General features: G+C 44.7%; 1 protein-coding gene across 2 annotated transcripts in view; it reads right to left on the bottom strand.

The window, feature by feature from the left end:
- smpd3 (sphingomyelin phosphodiesterase 3) overlaps positions 1–17,126 on the bottom strand; it is a 66,299-nt gene extending 49,173 nt beyond the window's left edge. The window contains exon 1 of one of the 2 annotated variants that reach the window (XM_069714257.1): positions 16,895–17,126. The gene's annotated coding sequence lies outside the window, so the exon portion shown is untranslated. Of the gene's footprint in view, positions 1–4,195; positions 4,549–16,894 lie in introns of those variants that run through there. The other variant, XM_069714258.1, reaches the window with a different exon arrangement.
- Between the last annotated feature and the right edge of the window lie 400 nt (positions 17,127–17,526).

Genomic DNA, 17,526 nt, shown 5'->3' with positions numbered 1-17,526 from the left:
TTTGACTACGCAGCGCGCCGCCGCGGACGCGAACTCCAGCGAAGGTGCAGCATTTGGGTTCCCGTGAGCTTCTTGAACCGAGCGCGCGGGTCACCGGGCGGGAGCGCTGCCTTCCCCAAACACGACTTCCTCACACACACTTGGACACGGACGCGCAAGGAAGAGAGAATTTCTATTTTCGAAAAGCGGAACCGAGACGGAGGTTCAACTCTGCTCTCTGAACACACAAAAAAAAAAGAATAAAAACACACCGCGTCAGCTCGGGGACGCAATCTGTGAACACGTCAAGGGGAAAGACGTCAAACTGTACGACGCCACGGTGGAAGTGTTGGATTTCCTTTACAAGCTATTTACGTTAAAAGTCGCACTAACCTTTATTTCTAGAATCAACAGTGAGTAAAAGGACTGTCTGTCACCTGCAGTGAAGAATCAACAAAGAATTATCACTTCACTTCAGCTTAAATGAGTATTTTGGGCATCTTTTCAGCAGTCGTTTTCCTTTTCTCTGATTAATCCTGCGGAGCACCGACGAGCAGAAAGACAAAAAGCCGAGTGCGTTTACAAGTTAAAAGATACATTTTTAAGAAAATCGGAAAAGGAAAACACAATTTATTGCCTGCCGCTACTGATTTGTCGGAGATAAACAGCAGATGCTGCTAATTCTCTCAAATCTTTAAACCATCGCAGAAGAGGATAAGAGAACGAGACGATGTATCTGAACCGCAGATGGTTTATAAAAGTGGACGTGACTTCCCGGGTCTGAAAAATGAGACGGATGCCGAAGTGCCTGAAGCCGCAAATACTCCTTAAGAAAGAATAACTAAGTATGTTAGTCTCATCTATCAAATGTGAAGTTTACAGTCTCCTCGTCCTTGAGCATCAACTGGAGGACCGGCGCCATTGCTGCCTCCCTTCATGCTGCCTGTGCTGATCTTTACCATGACAACCAAAACCTCTTCTCGTTCTCCTTGTCATTATTTATCATACTTGTGACGGCGCTTTCCTGCCTTGTGCATAATGCACGCTCCATATCTCAGCGATGTCCCATTTCAATTTGGTGCGTTTGGATCCCTCCGGGCAGCACCCCAAAGCCATCGGCTCAGAAAGAGCTGCCGGGTCCAGACGATATTCTGCCCGTGAGCTTGAAACACCGAGCCGAACAAATAAAGCGGAGTCTTTCTCGCCCAGTCGGGCTTTATAGACGTTCGGGGGGTGGGGGGGTGGGAGGGTGGGGGGGGGCAGAGTTGGTAAGAACTAATTAAAAAAGGAAAAATGAAAGAGAGGAGGAGATAAGTCAGTGATTGTGGAGGGAAGACAGGAGCTGTGAACCGCCGGCTCGCTTGTCACCGTCACCGAGCGTGATGAATGTTGCTATGGAAACAGCCCAAAGTTCAGGCCATGGCAAACACAGGTAAGTGTTTGGGTGAGAGAGAGAGAGAGAGAGAGAGAGAGAAAGGGCCTGAAAATGACATGTCCTCTTACATTTCCACACAATAGTGGATATTATTATTGTTTTTTTAAATTTAAGACACAATTACAATGTTAAATTTCTTGTTTGAGAACTCAATATAAAGGAAGTGAAGATAAAAAAATAAAAAATAAATAACAAGACACATATATGAATATAACTGTATTGCGTGACACATTTTCCAGACTATAAATGCCACTCGTGCGTCCAGGTAGCTGAGGAGAGGGAACGTCCCCATTATACGTCAGATAATATTAAGTAGCTCCGACCCAGCGATCTGATTGGTCAACTGAACGTTTGAAACGTGCTCAGGTCACCATGACAACACACCCGGCTCATCGCTAGAAAATATCACTCGACCTTGTCCACGAGAATATATAATTAGGATTGAATTTCATATAATATATATATAGTATAATGTTGTCTTTACTCGTTTTTCTCGTGTTTTACTCGCAAGTAAGAATCGAGGTATTTATAGCAACGATGCTACCGAAATAAAACTCTAAAGGCCATCTGACGTTATTTGCTTTGGAAAATATGACTCGTGATATTCAGCGTATTAACTCACCAGAAGGATTGAAGAATCAAGCCGGGTCTTAAATTCCTTCTGATCAATATCACAGGTTTAGAGGCTGGCTGAACTGCGGATTAATGGTTGGTATTATCTCCTGAGCAGGTTCATCTAATTCTTCGGTTCACATTATTCAAGGCGGCGACAAGCCCAAGGATTTTTTTTTTTTTTTAGCCGTATGCAGTTTTTATGAATATTATGCAATGCAGGAAGCGACACCGCTGCGATGATCTTAATCTGGTACGACTTCCTCTGGATACAGAAAGCACACTTGCTGTAGAAATCTTCAAGTGTAGGTTACAACACACAGCAAGGAGATCAAATTTAAAGTGTGCGACTCCACACTGCGCCGAGACTGCTTAAGCACTAAAGCTGTGTAATTTTTTATGTACTTGCTTTATTTCCGAATACAAATTTCTCCATGGGAGCCGTAAAGTCATCTTGAATTATGAATCCATGGGCTGTTCTGTAATCCTTCCTTTCACGAGATATTACAGGGATGGTTCACAAAAAAAAAAAAAAAAAAAAAAGAGGATGTGCCGGGGGTGGGGAAATAAAAATACGGCCTTTACCGACAGTTTGCCAGACTTGTAAAGCTACATTTAGGAAATAAATGTGTTTATTCATTTTATTTGTTTCATATTAGGGAATATCTGTTCCACTTATTATTTGGTAGCAACATGCTATATATAAATACAAATGCATTGACAACACATCGTTCGTAGAAGCCCGGATGATCCCTATCCATATAAAATAGTCTCTAGCATGTAAAATGTATAATTAATCAGCGTAGTAGGACTGCTCGCTGTCGGCTCGAGGGAATCGATAAAACCACGAACTGACCTTTTTAAAAGACAGCCAGCAAGTCTTAGTTTGTAACGGTGCTATTTTATTTAAACTATGTTTTTGCGCCCGTGAGAGCACTGCATCATGGGTAGTGTTCCCTTTCAGTCTCCTCGGTAAAAAAAAACAACCCAAAAACAACAACAACAACAGCCTGCGGTTCATTGAAGCAAAGTCGCCGTTCTGTCATGGGAACAAGACATAAACAAAAGCTGACGTATCGGAGATGACAGTAGATCCGGTTTTACTACTCGTCGTTGCCTGGAGCTGCAGGCAGCTTGATTAGATGATGACTGACTGACTGACGGACGGACGGACGGACGGACGGACGACGCCTCGAAAACAAGACGGAGCGCTAATTACGAGCGACTGGAGGCTCTGCAGTTTGATCTAATCGTTAAAGACAAAAAGGTAGAAGACAGGAAATGCCGAACAACAAATATGAATTATTATTGCGAGTGTATGAAGTTGGCCCTTTTTTTTTTTTTTTTTGGAGTTCCTCGCCTTCAATAACAATTACATTTCCCCAATCTTCACCTGTAAATGTTCACGATTTCAGTCATGTGCTTCATAGCGCGTGGCCTGAATTGCGTTTTGGGGTTTCTGCTGACTTCAGTTCGACGGTTTGGATGAAAAGCTGAAACGGTCGTTGTTTTTGAAACGCGTAATCTCGTCGGTTCCCCCCGTTATTTACCGCTCGGTGTCCTGCATTCATCTCGGTCCCACGTAACTGTTTGCATACCGTATTGTGTGATATTAGGTGCTGGCAGTGAAGCTGGGAAGTGTCGGAGCTCACACTTGTAAATCACTTACGCCAAGAGAGCGACGGCAGCTCACTTCTATTTATTTTCAGTTTCACTGCTCTCCTGCCTCGGTGTCGCCGTTGGCTCTCAACAATATCGCCTCATGAAGTTGTTTTATGTCAAACATAGTTGCAAACGGGTGGCTATTTACATATCGAGCTAACAGAGCTACGTTAGCATCCATTTGGAGTCATGTTTCTCTCCACGGACTCTTTTTTTAATCTCTGTTTTTGGTCTCCTCCAACCCCTGAGAAAAAGTCTCAAGTTCCCCAAGTTCTCCTCTGTATGAATGCTCAACTAGACCTGGACTTGTAATAAGATTTCGTCTGTGGCTCCATCATGTGTCAAAAAAGAAAATGAACTTGTTTGCAGCTGCAGAATTTAAAAGAAGGACAGTTGTAGTTGTACTACTTGTGCTGGAGTACTCGACCAATCAACAACGTTCAGCTCTGCAGCTTCTCAAAAAGTACTACTCGTACTATGTTCAGGAGGTTAAAACAATCTTCTTACCAGTTCTAGACCCGGAAACACAAGTAGAGGAACCGAGTTCTTCAAAAGTTCTTTGTCCCCCTCAAAGTTTCTGCAGTGGAAACGTGGCTTTACGTCCACAAGGTGCATCTCTTCAGGCCCGACAAAGCAGCGTCTGAAGGCCCGACGGACTGAGCCCACAGGCGGGTTCGTGGTCAAACGCCACCGGGTCCCGGTCCCAGTCCGGCTCCGCTCCTGCAACAGAATCCGTACGTACCGACTCAATCGACGCTGCCAGATGTACCGGTTGCGTCTGTGGAGCTGCATTTACTTCGGCAAACAAACGCTTTGAAATTCGACCACATGGGAGGCCGAGAATAGAACGAGAACGAGGGGGGAGTTGAAAATCGGGTTAACATTGAGCGCAGAGCCGCAGCCCACCCAGTCATCTTTAACCTCAGCACCTCGCTAATTACCGTACAGGGCTGATTCTCATCCTCCTACCAGCCCTCCCCTCCCAACCTCACACACACACACACACACACACACACACACACACACACACACACACACACACACACACACACACACACACACACACACACACACACACACACACACACACATTGAGGTCAGAACATGGCCTGTAGTCCACGCAGGTAATGAGAGACCGCGCGGACTCGTTTGCTGGAGTTTGCCTCCTCCCTGTTATCAGTGTGCGGCCGCTCCTCTCTGAAGCCACATGGTTCGACGACATCCACCACATCTGACACTCACTCGCACGACTCCACCCAAAGCACCTCTTTCCTGACCTCACACAAGAAGTAGATTAGGGCCTCGGGGAACAGGAGGGCACCTTCGAGTGCAGACGGGTCGGCAACGCGGCCGCAGCTGCAGCCGGGATTATTATTTTGTTGTTGTTGAAACATACATAAGAATTTGCAAAGAACAATCAGTCGGCACTGTCAAAAAAATAAATAAATAAATAAATAAATAAATCCCCAAACGACGTGGGTATCTGTGATTTGATCAGTTAACAGCATTGATGACTGGCAGCGCATAAACACGCACACACACACACACACACACACACACAAAAAACGTCTCCAAATATAAACCTCAGAGTGGAAGATTAACTCAACCAAACCCAAATCCTGCTCTGTGCAACCTCTCAGCTGAGGTAACCAGCGGTGGAAACATAATCTCTCCATGTTCACACAGTCTGTTCACACTGACCTGCCAAAAGCAACAGCAGCAGGCAGGCAGGGAGGGAGGTGACCCTTCCCCCCCCCACCACCACCACCACCCCCACCCCCTCTCTTTGACTCGCTATCCACCGCACAGCTGTCTGCTCTAAATGTAGCTGAAACGAGATGCAAATATTTCAATAAAATGAGTATAATCCAGAGTAAATAGCGTTCAGCCAATCTCATTCAGATGGATTAAAAAGTGGAACCGTTCCCTTTTCTAAATCTGTCCCCCTAAAAAAAAAAAACAATTTGAACATGTGGTTATCTTTAGACTTTGGGCCATTCAGTTTTACAATGAGAGTCACTTTGGTTAAAGATTAACATCTGAAATGTTAAGTTTGACTCTTTATATTTACATGATGATTTAATAAGTTAAAATATTTCATCTATATTTTATATTTTGGAAGCGTGGTCTAGTTTTACAATTATTGCTTTAATTTCTTCCCCAAGATTAGCTGTTATTCTTTTTTTTTTTTTTTTGTAAACACAAACCAAGCTTGTTTTTATATTTAGGGACCGTATACAAATTATTTGAGTTGGGAGGATGGGATGAATTGTAAAGTAAATTTTAAAAAGATAAATAAAGGGGGCTCTTTTCTGGGGATATTATCACTCATAACACCCACTTTCTCAAAATGGACATATTCGCTACTCATTATGCTGAATTATGTTGCAACTGTTTTTCTCTGGATATGATAAGCAACCCTGTCTCTAACAAATTATGGTACACCCCCAATTTGCAACAGCAAATATGCTTTGAAGGAAAAGTAATTTTGATTGGATTACGCATCTATCAACGCACTGATGAAACGCTAATTAACGTGTTTTCCATTGTCCATTTTCCGGTCAAGATATGCAGTGTTTGAATATCCACGAGTAGAACAACAGCATTCTTTTCATTTTTTTGTGGTTATGTTTTGGCACTGGCCAATGGGGATATTTACTGGGAACTTTGCAATTGCTATTTTTGTCAATTCCCACAAGTTATCTGCAAAACAAATCCAATGAAACTCCACAAAAATTATACATTGGCCCTCTCCCTCTTTTACAGCCTCCCAGCTACTTCCCATGAAGTCCCTAACCTGTGTACGCGTCACCTCGCAAAACTGCAAGACGTTTAATGGAACACTTTTCACTACCGTAGTGTCCACTGCAGTCCAGCAGCTGGGAATATTACATTTTCTGACGTGGCAGGTTTTGGTTTGAGAGTCGTTTCACATCGACCCGTCTCAACACGTCTCTGTCTGTGATTTTTATCAGCAGGTTTTGTGGATCCTTCATTGGCAGTGAATGAGAATTAACGGCACTCAAATCTTCTGCAAAAAATGAGGCAATAAAAGTTTCTGGATGTTGTCCAAAAAGCTGGCTGCAGAGGGAGCGCCGTCTCCTGCCGGCAATCAATCAGAGATGAGAGCTGTCATGTCTCGAGATTTAAGACTCTTCAGACTAACAGGGTATAACCCCCACCCCCCCCCCCCCCACCAAAAAAACCCAAAAAAACCCATAGGAATTAAATATTTAAAACTGCTACGTTGGAGTAAATGTATTGCTGAAGATGTTCGGGGACAGTAAGGCCGGGTACCACGGCAACAAGGACTGAAAGGACATTGGTTCAAGCAATGGTCACAGGACCACCTTTGCTCTCCACTCCGTTTCCTCAATTGGATTTCAGATCATAACAACAGAACGATTTATAATAGAGGCTAAAGAGAAAAGTGTGTGTGTGTGTGTGTGTGTGTGTGTGTGTGTGTGTGTGCATGACGCATGAGATGATTTATATAATCTCCTCTATGTGTCACAGAGCACAAGTGAGGTTAATGTGTATCTGTGGCGTGATTGTGTGCTAAGTCATCGTCCCTGCAGCGGACGGATGACCTTGGGTAGGTTTGTTGGCTTTTACTTCTTAGAGCCTCTTAATGTGTCTGATGTTAACATTTAGATTAAAAAAAAAAAAAAAAAAAAAAAGAACAGGGTGGGTTATGGGGAAAAAAATAAATAAATACATTTAAAAAAAAAATTAAATCGACGTATATGAGAAACCTTTCGCTTATTGGAAGTGCTTTGCAGACTCACGTTTCACGTTTCCTGCTCGGCGTGATTTTCACATCGTTACATTTGAAGACTTGCAGCTACCGCCTACCGGCATTCTGGACGTCTGCTGACCTCTGTCATGTTTATTTTTTGTAAAGATGAGAGCGCTACAAACCACTAAAGACCCAGGAGAGATGACTCAGATGGGATATGGTTCTGTGCCAGCGGATTGCGTTAGTATAAAGTATGATTTTTTTTCTTTTTTTTTTTTTTTAATACAACTGACTGTGAGAAGCTTCCCTGACTAAATGTAGGGCAGTGAGAATTAACACATTCAGTTGTATATTTGCAAAAACACCTGACAATTTTGTGATTTGTTTGGACGAACCTGATGCGCCGCTGCAAAGCTGCGTTTCCGCCGAGAGAACTTTCCATGCTGCACACGATTTTCAAATTTATCGTCTGGTCTTATTTCCTTGGTTTTTTTTTGTACCTGCGGCTGATGGTAGTGCGTTACTACCGCCACAAGGTGGCAGAAATGCATCTAAAAACTGAAAACAAGCTTATGTGATTTTAATGGGGTTTTTTTTTTTGCACTAAATTGCTGGCCGTTGCGCTGTTGTTTAATTTTATTCTATTTTATTTGCATATACTGTTCATTTTTTAATTTCTATATTTCATATTTTCATTCTGTCATCTGTATTGCTTTTACCCTGTATCTTTGCATGCTGCTGGATCGGAAAAAAGTTCCCCTTGCGGGACCAATAAAGTATATCAATCAATCGATCGACGTAGTGAATCAGCCTCTTAATTTACAGAATCTTTGCAGAGCTGTATTCTGAAACCTGAAACTTCCACACATTGAACATCGAATGTGACATTTGTCTGTCCAAAGTCTGTACGTCGTTATTGTGAGAACAACACGGAGCGATCAGGTGACATGAACGTGAATATATCATTTACAGGAACGACGAAGCCATCCGACAAACTCAACTAACTCTCCTCAACGACAGAGTGTCTCTAAAGTAAATGTGCCACTTTAATTATTTCTTAACCACCCACCATCCAGATGGATTTTATAAAGCAAGTGCGATTATAATATATTATATAAACAGAATATTCATAAATATATGGATATGTTTTTACTTTAAATGTAACATTTTTGTTTGATTACTGCACTAGATGACATTTCTTTTCGAAACATGACTGTTTTTCTGTTTCAAGGTCCTGCGAGGTCAGATTCAAATCTTTTTCCATCATTTTTCCTTTAGGGCATTTAAAAAGAAAAAAAAAGAAAGAAAAAAAAGACTAAATATAAACAAAAACATCTCACGGGATCGGGGGGTTTCCGGCCGTGTCTATCTCCCAGCATTAGATATCAGGCCTCTTCTCTGGAGAAAGCACGGCCGAAAGCAGCATTGAGTTTAGCAGACATCCCACCCGTGCTGCCATGCTGGCACACAAACCTGCCAGCATGCATGTAGGGGAAGGAGAGAGACAGATGGAGGATACAGAGAAGACGGGAGGATGGCAGACACACAGGAGTGATGGGAAGGGAGAAGGAGAAGGAGCAGGAGGAGGAGGAGGAGGAGGAGGAGGGGGGTGCAAAGGACACACGCCCACATGAAGGCAGGATGAAGCCCATACGGTCTGGGAAGAAATATGAAAGGGGAGAGCGAAGAGGGTGGAGGAAGGATCAGTAAGTGAATGTTGATGCAGGGTCTTGTCTCTAATCAACTCTACAGGGTATAATTTGTATATATATATATATATATATATATATATATATACTGTAAAAGCTGCCTGTTAAACACAACCTACATGTTCTAGCTCAGTGTGGTTAAACTCACCGACCTTAAGATACATCTAATGAAGCCTTTAGACTTTCTTTTTTGTTTTTAAATATCCACCCTAAAAATTTTTTTTTTTTTTTTAAACATCCCAAAATTCAGTCAGTGACGGTCACAAAAACAGTGAGGCTACATGAACAACCTTGGGCTCTATGAATCAGAGATACTTGGGAGAACTATGATGAACATTAAGAATCCGTGTCCCCCCATCACCAGGCCAGAGGGAGATTTTAAAAACCGCAAGAAAAGCAAACATCTTCTTTCCCGCCTGTCTGATAAACGACAGCCTTATAGTGAGTCAGTGACACTCGAGTTAATGAACCTGTTCTAAAAGCTGTCGACGAAGACTAACAAATGTGAAGCAACAAAAAATGAAGCACAACGAAGCTGCATCCATTTGAATCATATCAGTATCACGCTGCCATGCAAAGCAACCGATGCATTTTAATAAACAGATAAACAGCCTCAAGTCAGTTAGCGTCTTACTTTTCCTAGAAATGAACTTTTTGGTCTTTTTTTTTTTATCTTAAAACAAAAAGGGAACATGGGTCTATGACATATTTCCATTTTATACTAACACCTGGTCCGTTTACAGATATGCATCCTCCCAATTATATCATGTCCACTCCTAAAGTTGTACATAGGCGAATACCAAGATCACAAATATATCTGCAAACGCTGTGGGTGTAATGGTTTGAGCCGGACCGATACGTCGGCCGGCCGATTCCATCCGTCAATATTGGCCAATCAGAGTATATTGTTATTAGCACATCTGTTGGCCCATATGCCCCGAGTGTACTTTTGTTAAAGATCATAATGCAGAAATAGATAGCTTGGAGTAAATGAGAATTTGTTCCAAGAATATCAGCAAAATTATGTATGAGATTCATATCAATGGTGTCTCAGATAGAAAGGAAATAATCCAATCATTTCTCAAAACCAGTCCCTTAATCTACAAACAGTTGTGCCGTTATATTGTTTGCCCACCAGAGAGCAATGCACCCTTATTTCTCTGTATGGTATCGTGGTCTTCACCAAATTTTACCAACGGATCGTCACAAAAAAATACTACGTGTTCACGGAGCAATATTTTGGCTGCATCATCCACTTAACCATTTATTACAGGTTATTTTTGCACAACAGAGACTAAACAAAACAGTTCAACGTAAACAAATCAAAAAGATTCGGTTGGAAAATAAAAAAAATAATTATCCGTAGTACTAACCCCCAAAAAGAAAAATCTAATTTAGCACAGCTTTATTTAGAACCCGTATTCTGGCTAAACACCCCCTTCGTCTTATACGGATTAAACAAGGTACAGCAGCGCCGCGCTGACCAGATGTGGCCTGAAGTAGGCCGTCCGAACGAAACACGGAGGATCTGGGTGACAATCCTATGAAATGAGCTAATCCCGCTGGCTTTCAGCGAGTGGCTGCCCGTCCGATCTGCTCCTCGCCGGAGCACGACAGACGCTCCGTCACCAATCCATGCGCGGCGAGGTTTGGCAGGCGGCGAGAAAAAAAACAAAACAAAAAAAGTCTCGCTCTCACCATAAGGTGCAAGTGTGCTGCAAATTAAGTGGTAACCAAAAAAAAAAAAAAAACTGCACTCAGACGCTCGAGCTTCTGTAATTATGTGTGAATAAAGAAAGAGGGAGACAACGTGACCTTTTCATCTCGGATTTGAGGCTCAAAAGACCGACCGGATAATAAAACACGATGGTCTATTAATAGTAGCAGCATATGTCTGTGCAATTGTGCCTGTGCATGTGTACTGATCTGCTAAAAGCCTCAGTTCGAACGTAGGGCCGGAGGCGGCTGCACCGCCGAGGTAACCCTGGAGGATCTTTCTGCTGATGCTGCTGAAGCTCGACTCGACTGTCCAACGCATGTGAAACCCGACGGTGATCCCGGTCGGTGGCTTAAAGAGGGGAGAGAAGAGGCTGAACTGCGAGACCTCGACATTTCTTATGAATCATTTATAGTTATGATTTACTTTGCTGCCCGGAAAGTGAAAGAGTTGCACTGTATTTGTGCCGTGCTGACGAACACGATGCCCCGTATTACGCGTTTAGCTCTTCGACACGCGGGTCATTTTTCTGTCACTGTTGTAAATCTAAGCACTTACGGAAGGCAGATTAAGCGATGTGAAAGAAATCATGTTGCTCGTGTCGTTTCCAAAGAGTACGAACAACAGCAAACACACAAAAATGTATTTGTCATTTCTGAAGTTTTACAATAATTTATTAAAGCCCGAATTTTTGCATGTCGGTGCCACAACGAGGGTAAATTAGCAATTTAAACCAACCCGGTATGGCGGCAGAGCATGTAATACACACGGCCGTCCACTAGAGGGAAGCGTGTCAGCGCCTCGTTCTTTTTCATCTTGAGACGTATTAATCTCACGTTCTTGAGGAAAACAAAACCATCTGGAAACCCACGAGGTTGGTGTTACAGAAAAACAAACCTCAGTTGGTGTTTTGGGGGAGAAACTGTGTGATTATGGTTAAGAAAATGCAAAGAACATGCTCCGACATCCGAAACTCTCGGCTGAAGATCGCCATGAAATCAAATAACACGAGCGACCGGCTGAATAAAAGAAGTCATCAGGACAACGTGAAGCTGCGACCGTTTCACATTTCTCTTCACACCTTACGGTCAAACCGCCGTTAACATAGTGTCACTATAGAGTACAACTCGCTCTCCTATTGAGACTTCATCTGCGCCGGTGCCTCTAAAGTCTGTTGGAATAAGAGAGTAGGCCGCGGAAAGTCGCATTTCACACCGTGTTTGTATCTTCACGGTTTGAGATTACCGGCGTGAGCCCGCAGGTATCACGCGTCCCTTCGAGGCTCGCAGCGGCTAAATTCGAAGGACGACGAGCCTTTCGCGCACGCGGACGGGTGTAGATTTCAGCTTTTAAAATGAGATTTGGAAGAAAAAAAAAAGTGACAACGAAGGGCTGTTTTTGCGGCAGTCTGAACTACCTTTTGTGTGGTTGGTTTTGAAATCGGGGCTTCTTGTCTGACCGCAGATCTGCTGCCAGTTTTCCGTAACAATAAACTCTATTCAGGCTCATGGGAGGGCACCGAGTGGAGGGAGAAGGGGTGGAGGGGGGGGGGTGGGTGGAGGAAATGAGTGAGATCCACTGGAGGGTGAAGTCTCAGCACACACATCAAGAGAAATCTCTGAGTGAGAATTATAAAGAAGAAGTGGTGTCGTAGGAGGTTTGCTCTTCGCACGGCCCGACATCTAAACCTGTAAATTCAAAAACTTTCATTATGGTAAAGCGAAGGAATCCCTCAGCCAACGGATGAATATTTACCAAAAATGTAATTCACTACATATTGCTGACTGCTGGGGGACAATTAAAGCTGCTTTACTGAAATGGAGAGCAGTAACTCCAAACTCAGGGACGTCTAGCATTCGATTTTTTTTTTTTTTTTTTTAATTAAAAAGGGAACGCAATTTCACGATCCCACGGCATTGTCGCAAAACGCTTAAATTCAACGTACAAATTTACTTTCGACGTAGATCAGATCCACTGAGGTGTCAACGCATCCGTTCTCCAATCTAAAAATAGCATTAATGAACTCAGTGGACCTGACCGCTAAACATCAGCACGTTTGCAATGTCACTGTGCCGAAAATGGGCAAAGAGGTGGTGCGTGGGCGGAGCGGTGGGCGGAGCAGTGGGCGGAGCGAATGAAGGCTGGTGGCTGACAGCTGTAGGCAGCAATATGATTCATCTGTGACAGCACCAACCTGTCACTCAAAGTAGCCCACCCTTATTTATGCATAACTTCAAGCCCTAATAGAATTTAAACGAGTTACATATATTTATATTCCCCCGTACACTTGTCACAAAAGAAGGATATTAGACCTACAAAGTTCGACTCGCTTTTAGTGGCGGCCTCAAGTGGCCACTCGAAAAACTGCAATTTTTTTTTTTTTTTTGGGGGGGGGGGGCATTTTTGAAGCTTAATTTTTCCGCCTCTGAGGTTTCTGCTTTTTATTCCCGTTTTTTTGTAACAGCTGCAACAAATGAACAACCCGGAGGTCAAGTCCCGTTGGTGACAAACATCCACGTCTCTGAAGTGTCTCTGACCTCGTGTGGAGAGGAGAATTTTCTTTTGGGAACACACACAATAGAAAAAAATAAATAAATAATAAATAAAAAGCAATCATGTTCCCACTAGGAAATGACTCAGGGATCCTTTGAGCCAATTAAATACAGGTGGATAAATGGATTGGCCAATTATCTTTCAGCGTGAGAGACAAAACTTCAAGCTCTTGCCTGTATGAAAATACTGAGATGACTTTCCTCCCGTCGAGTACGGCTCACAGTAAAAAGTATCAACGAGCGTTACGGACGTCTCTTCACCCGTTTGCAGGTACAGAAACCGGATCCTACAGTATCAGGTGTCGCTGGACAGCCATGGGAGCCCCCCTCCCCCCCCCCAACCCCCCACCTGCCTGCCCTAGCGACCTGCCAGCTCCACTCAACCACCTGCCTGCAGAGACCCGGTCTGCTGGACACCCAGGGGGGGGGGGCAAGACTGGAGGATGTGGATGAAGAGGAGGTGGAGGGTTGGGGGGGGGTGGGGTTTGACCTACTCCCCCCTCCCTTTATCCCCCATCCGCCCCCTCCTTCCCCCACAACAATAACAGAAAGGCCAAAGGAGGCGGGGGATTCCCGGGGGGGGGGGGGGGGGGGGGGATATAGAACCGTTTTCTTGCATGATTTTGAACACGAAGCACAAACAGAAGCCAAATCTCTCATCTCTTATCCTTCAGGCCCGTTCTGAGATATTAATCATCGGCGTTTTGACAAAGGGCCATTTATTTTTTTTTAAAAATGACACATCTCAAGACTCGCGCTTAAAAAAAAAATTAACAGGCACAAGAGGTTTATGACTAACACGGTCTTAATTTGTCAGACAGACGGCGACGATTTAAGCCTTCAAACTGGCAAACGGGGAGACTTCGCGCAAGCCTGAAGACTGAGGAGGGTTAGCTTCAACGTCGTGTTTGAAGACGCCGGCATATTGTGAAGACTTCTGCCGCTCCGGCAGCCCGATCGCAAGCCAAGAACAATATTAAATAAGTCACAGACTCAAAAAGCAAACATGGTGTTTTGACTAAAGGCCCGGGATTCCTCTAATACAGAGATAATTGGGTAAAATGGGAGAAGAGTTGGGCTACGGGCCCAGATCGGAATCTGAATCCACCGGGAGAGGAATTAATTAGAGGAATGAGACGAAGGCTTTTTTTTTCTTTTTTTCTTTTAAACGTAAACATCCCGCAGCCCCGTCGCGGCGTCAGCGATGTCACCGTTCGCGCACCTGCCCGTGTGCTTCGAATGTCAACACGCGTTCACTTCGGGAAGTTTAGGAAAAAGCTGAAGCTTCCAAGATGGTCCGTGTGCGTCTCGGAGACGTCGCACAACGTGTCGCGGCCGTAGCGTCTCGTTGGAAAGGAAACAACGGGGTTTTGCGGAAAGTTTGCAAATGTCACCAAATCAAAAGTAACCCCTTTCCACACTGACCGTATGAATAAAATAAGGTCTGCCGGAAAGGAACCCCCCCCCCTCCACCCCCTCACCGCCACGAGGTTTCTGGTGAAGGAGTCCCTGCAGGTGATACGGAAGCAGAGCAGCAAGTCTTTGAAGACGGTAAGAATTGATTAAAAAAAAGAAAGAAAAGAAATGGTTTACATTTCAGCAGACATCACCGTCTTCATCTTTGTCTGCACAAGTCGATGCCACCGAGTGGTTGTAAAAAAAAACAAAAACACACAACTGCGTCAAATTTGACAGAAATATCACAGAATATGACGATTCTACAGAGATATTTTTAAACCACGTCGGTCGAGTCAGAACTCAGAAAATGACTTTGAGCCTAAATCTGGACACCCGGTACTTCCCTTCACGTTTCCTTTCGCCTACCGGAGCTGCAAAATGTCGCAAGTCCTGCTTTCCGGCAGTCGAAGCGTCTCGACATTTAAATCGACATTATTTCCGTACTCGCCAGGTCTTCCCGATTCCTGCGACGCCGCGCTTGTACGTGCTGACTGAATGGATGTGACACAGCGAGGTGAGCTTTGATGGGCGCTTTCCAAAGCTGGGAAACATAACCCCGATGATGTCGCGGTGATGTCATCGGGGTAATCTCACATTGACGTCATCGGGGCAATCTCGGTTCACGCTCCAGATTTAAAATGTTTAATGCAAAGGGTACAAAGCGGGGAGAGGGCGGGGGGAGGGGGGGAGGGTAGGGAGAGGGTTTGAAGGAAGTTGAAATACTCGAACCGGCACCCTGCAGCCTCTGCACGTTTGTTCTTGACCATTCTTCTTTCTTCGTGTGACTTCCCTCCTTCGCGGAAGTGTTAAAAGAAAGTAACTCGTCATGAAAGGCTTCGAACATCCACCGGCAGTGTCTTCTTCAGAGCCGCTGTCACATTCGTTGGTGTTTATGTCGGGAGGAGGACAAAAATCAAGAGAGACAATAAATTGCCAGTCGCCTCACAGGCTTGTGTACGTCCAGCATGTGTGTGGATGAAGGAGAGGGGGACAGTTTAACAGCATCGACCGGACTTCTGTATTCACCAGCACGTCACCCAAGGCAATAAAACCAAGACGAGGAGGAGGAGGAGGAGGGAGGAGGAGGAGGGGAGGAGGAGGAAAAGGAGAAGAGGCCACACCTAAATGCACTCTGGAAATGACACAAATCAACACCCCCCCCCCTCTCTCTCTCACACACACACACACACACACACACACACACACACACACACACACACACACACACACACACACACACAAACACCATGATCCTTTCCCTCCTTGCACTTTCTACCACAGGCCGCGATGCTGCATCAGCTTCCACAGTCCGGTCCTCTCGGTCTGATGCCGCCTGCTGTTCACCATCAAAACCACCGAGAGCCACTACAAATGCCACGTGACCGCACGCCACATTTAAATGAAAATCCTCCATCGATGTGAGTTGACAAGAGTCTGTGAGCAAAGAGCTGTAGCCCACCCCCCCTCCCCACCCGTCTTACCCCCTCCCCCACACACACGTTGAAAAGAGTGTTTATGATAAGCACAAACACACACACACACACACACACACACACACACACACACACACACACACACACACACACACACACACACACACACACACACACACAGAAATAACAAGGGAAAGAGAGAGAGAGAGCCCTTTTTCATTCATGCAAAGAACAGTGTGTGTAACCTGCGTGCATGTGTGTGTGCATGCGTGTGTGCGTGTGTGTGTGTGTGTGCGCGCGAGAGAGAGAGAGAGAGAGAGAGAGACCATGTCTGACCATTGGATCATGCAAATGTGAGTCAAATGTTTTACCCCAGGCAGGCTCGGGTAAGATTTAGGCGCGGCTGGAAGACACGGGGACTGATAATTACAGACAGCCGGGTCATACGTGGACCTGAACGCGGCCACATTCACACAAACAAGAGTCATTTAAACCGGGAAAAAGGGCTCACTTCTGCTATATGAGCATTTCTGTCCCGGCAACGGTGTAAAGTATTCATTCAGAGGGAAACAGATAGAAAAGAAAAGAGGCGACTTACTTGTTAGAAATCTCTCCCGCACGCGCTCCTTCTCCTCCTGTATCCTCCCGCACTGAGCGCTAATAAACTAGCCTCGAGGCGGTGAAATCCAGCGTTCACGGACCCGCTGACGGCCGCGGAGCACGCAGCCGACCGACCGAGTGAGCAGGAGAGACAGACAGAGACAGATAGAGGCAGATAGAGAGGGAGAGAAGGGGAGGAAGCGGGCGGGCGGGAGGACTGACTGGCTGTCTGACGGAGCGCCGACGAGAGTTGTCTCTTCAGCACCACACCGCTTTGAACAGCTCCCGCTGACGTCACCTGCCTGGCTAGCGGCACGCCACGCCCACTACCCTAGTGACCGCCTCCAGGAGAGAGAGAGAGAGAGAGAGAGAGAGAGAGAGAGAGAGAGAGAGAGAGAGAGAGAGAGAAGAGAGAGTTGAGGTCCATATACAGTCTAAACAAATGTTTAAAGCGTTAAAAGTATAAAAAAAAATATCGCCATATTTATCGATTAGCTTTGTACAAAGTAAAATAGTGAAGTTCGAGCTGCATTTTCTTGTATGAAAGGTGCTACTTACATATTTTCAGGCGACAGTTTCCACACAAGCACAACGGAAATAAATGTGGTACAATAACTGTGTATTATACCA

The sequence above is a fragment of the Brachyistius frenatus genome, unplaced genomic scaffold (genome assembly GCF_029030835.1).
Source record: "Brachyistius frenatus isolate BFR_SWC_R1_liver_20210118 unplaced genomic scaffold, ASM2903083v1 Contig_129, whole genome shotgun sequence".
NCBI classification, from domain to species: domain Eukaryota; kingdom Metazoa; phylum Chordata; class Actinopteri; family Embiotocidae; genus Brachyistius; species Brachyistius frenatus.
Note: the sequence above shows the minus strand (reverse complement) of the source record. Positions and strands in the feature narration are given on the sequence as shown.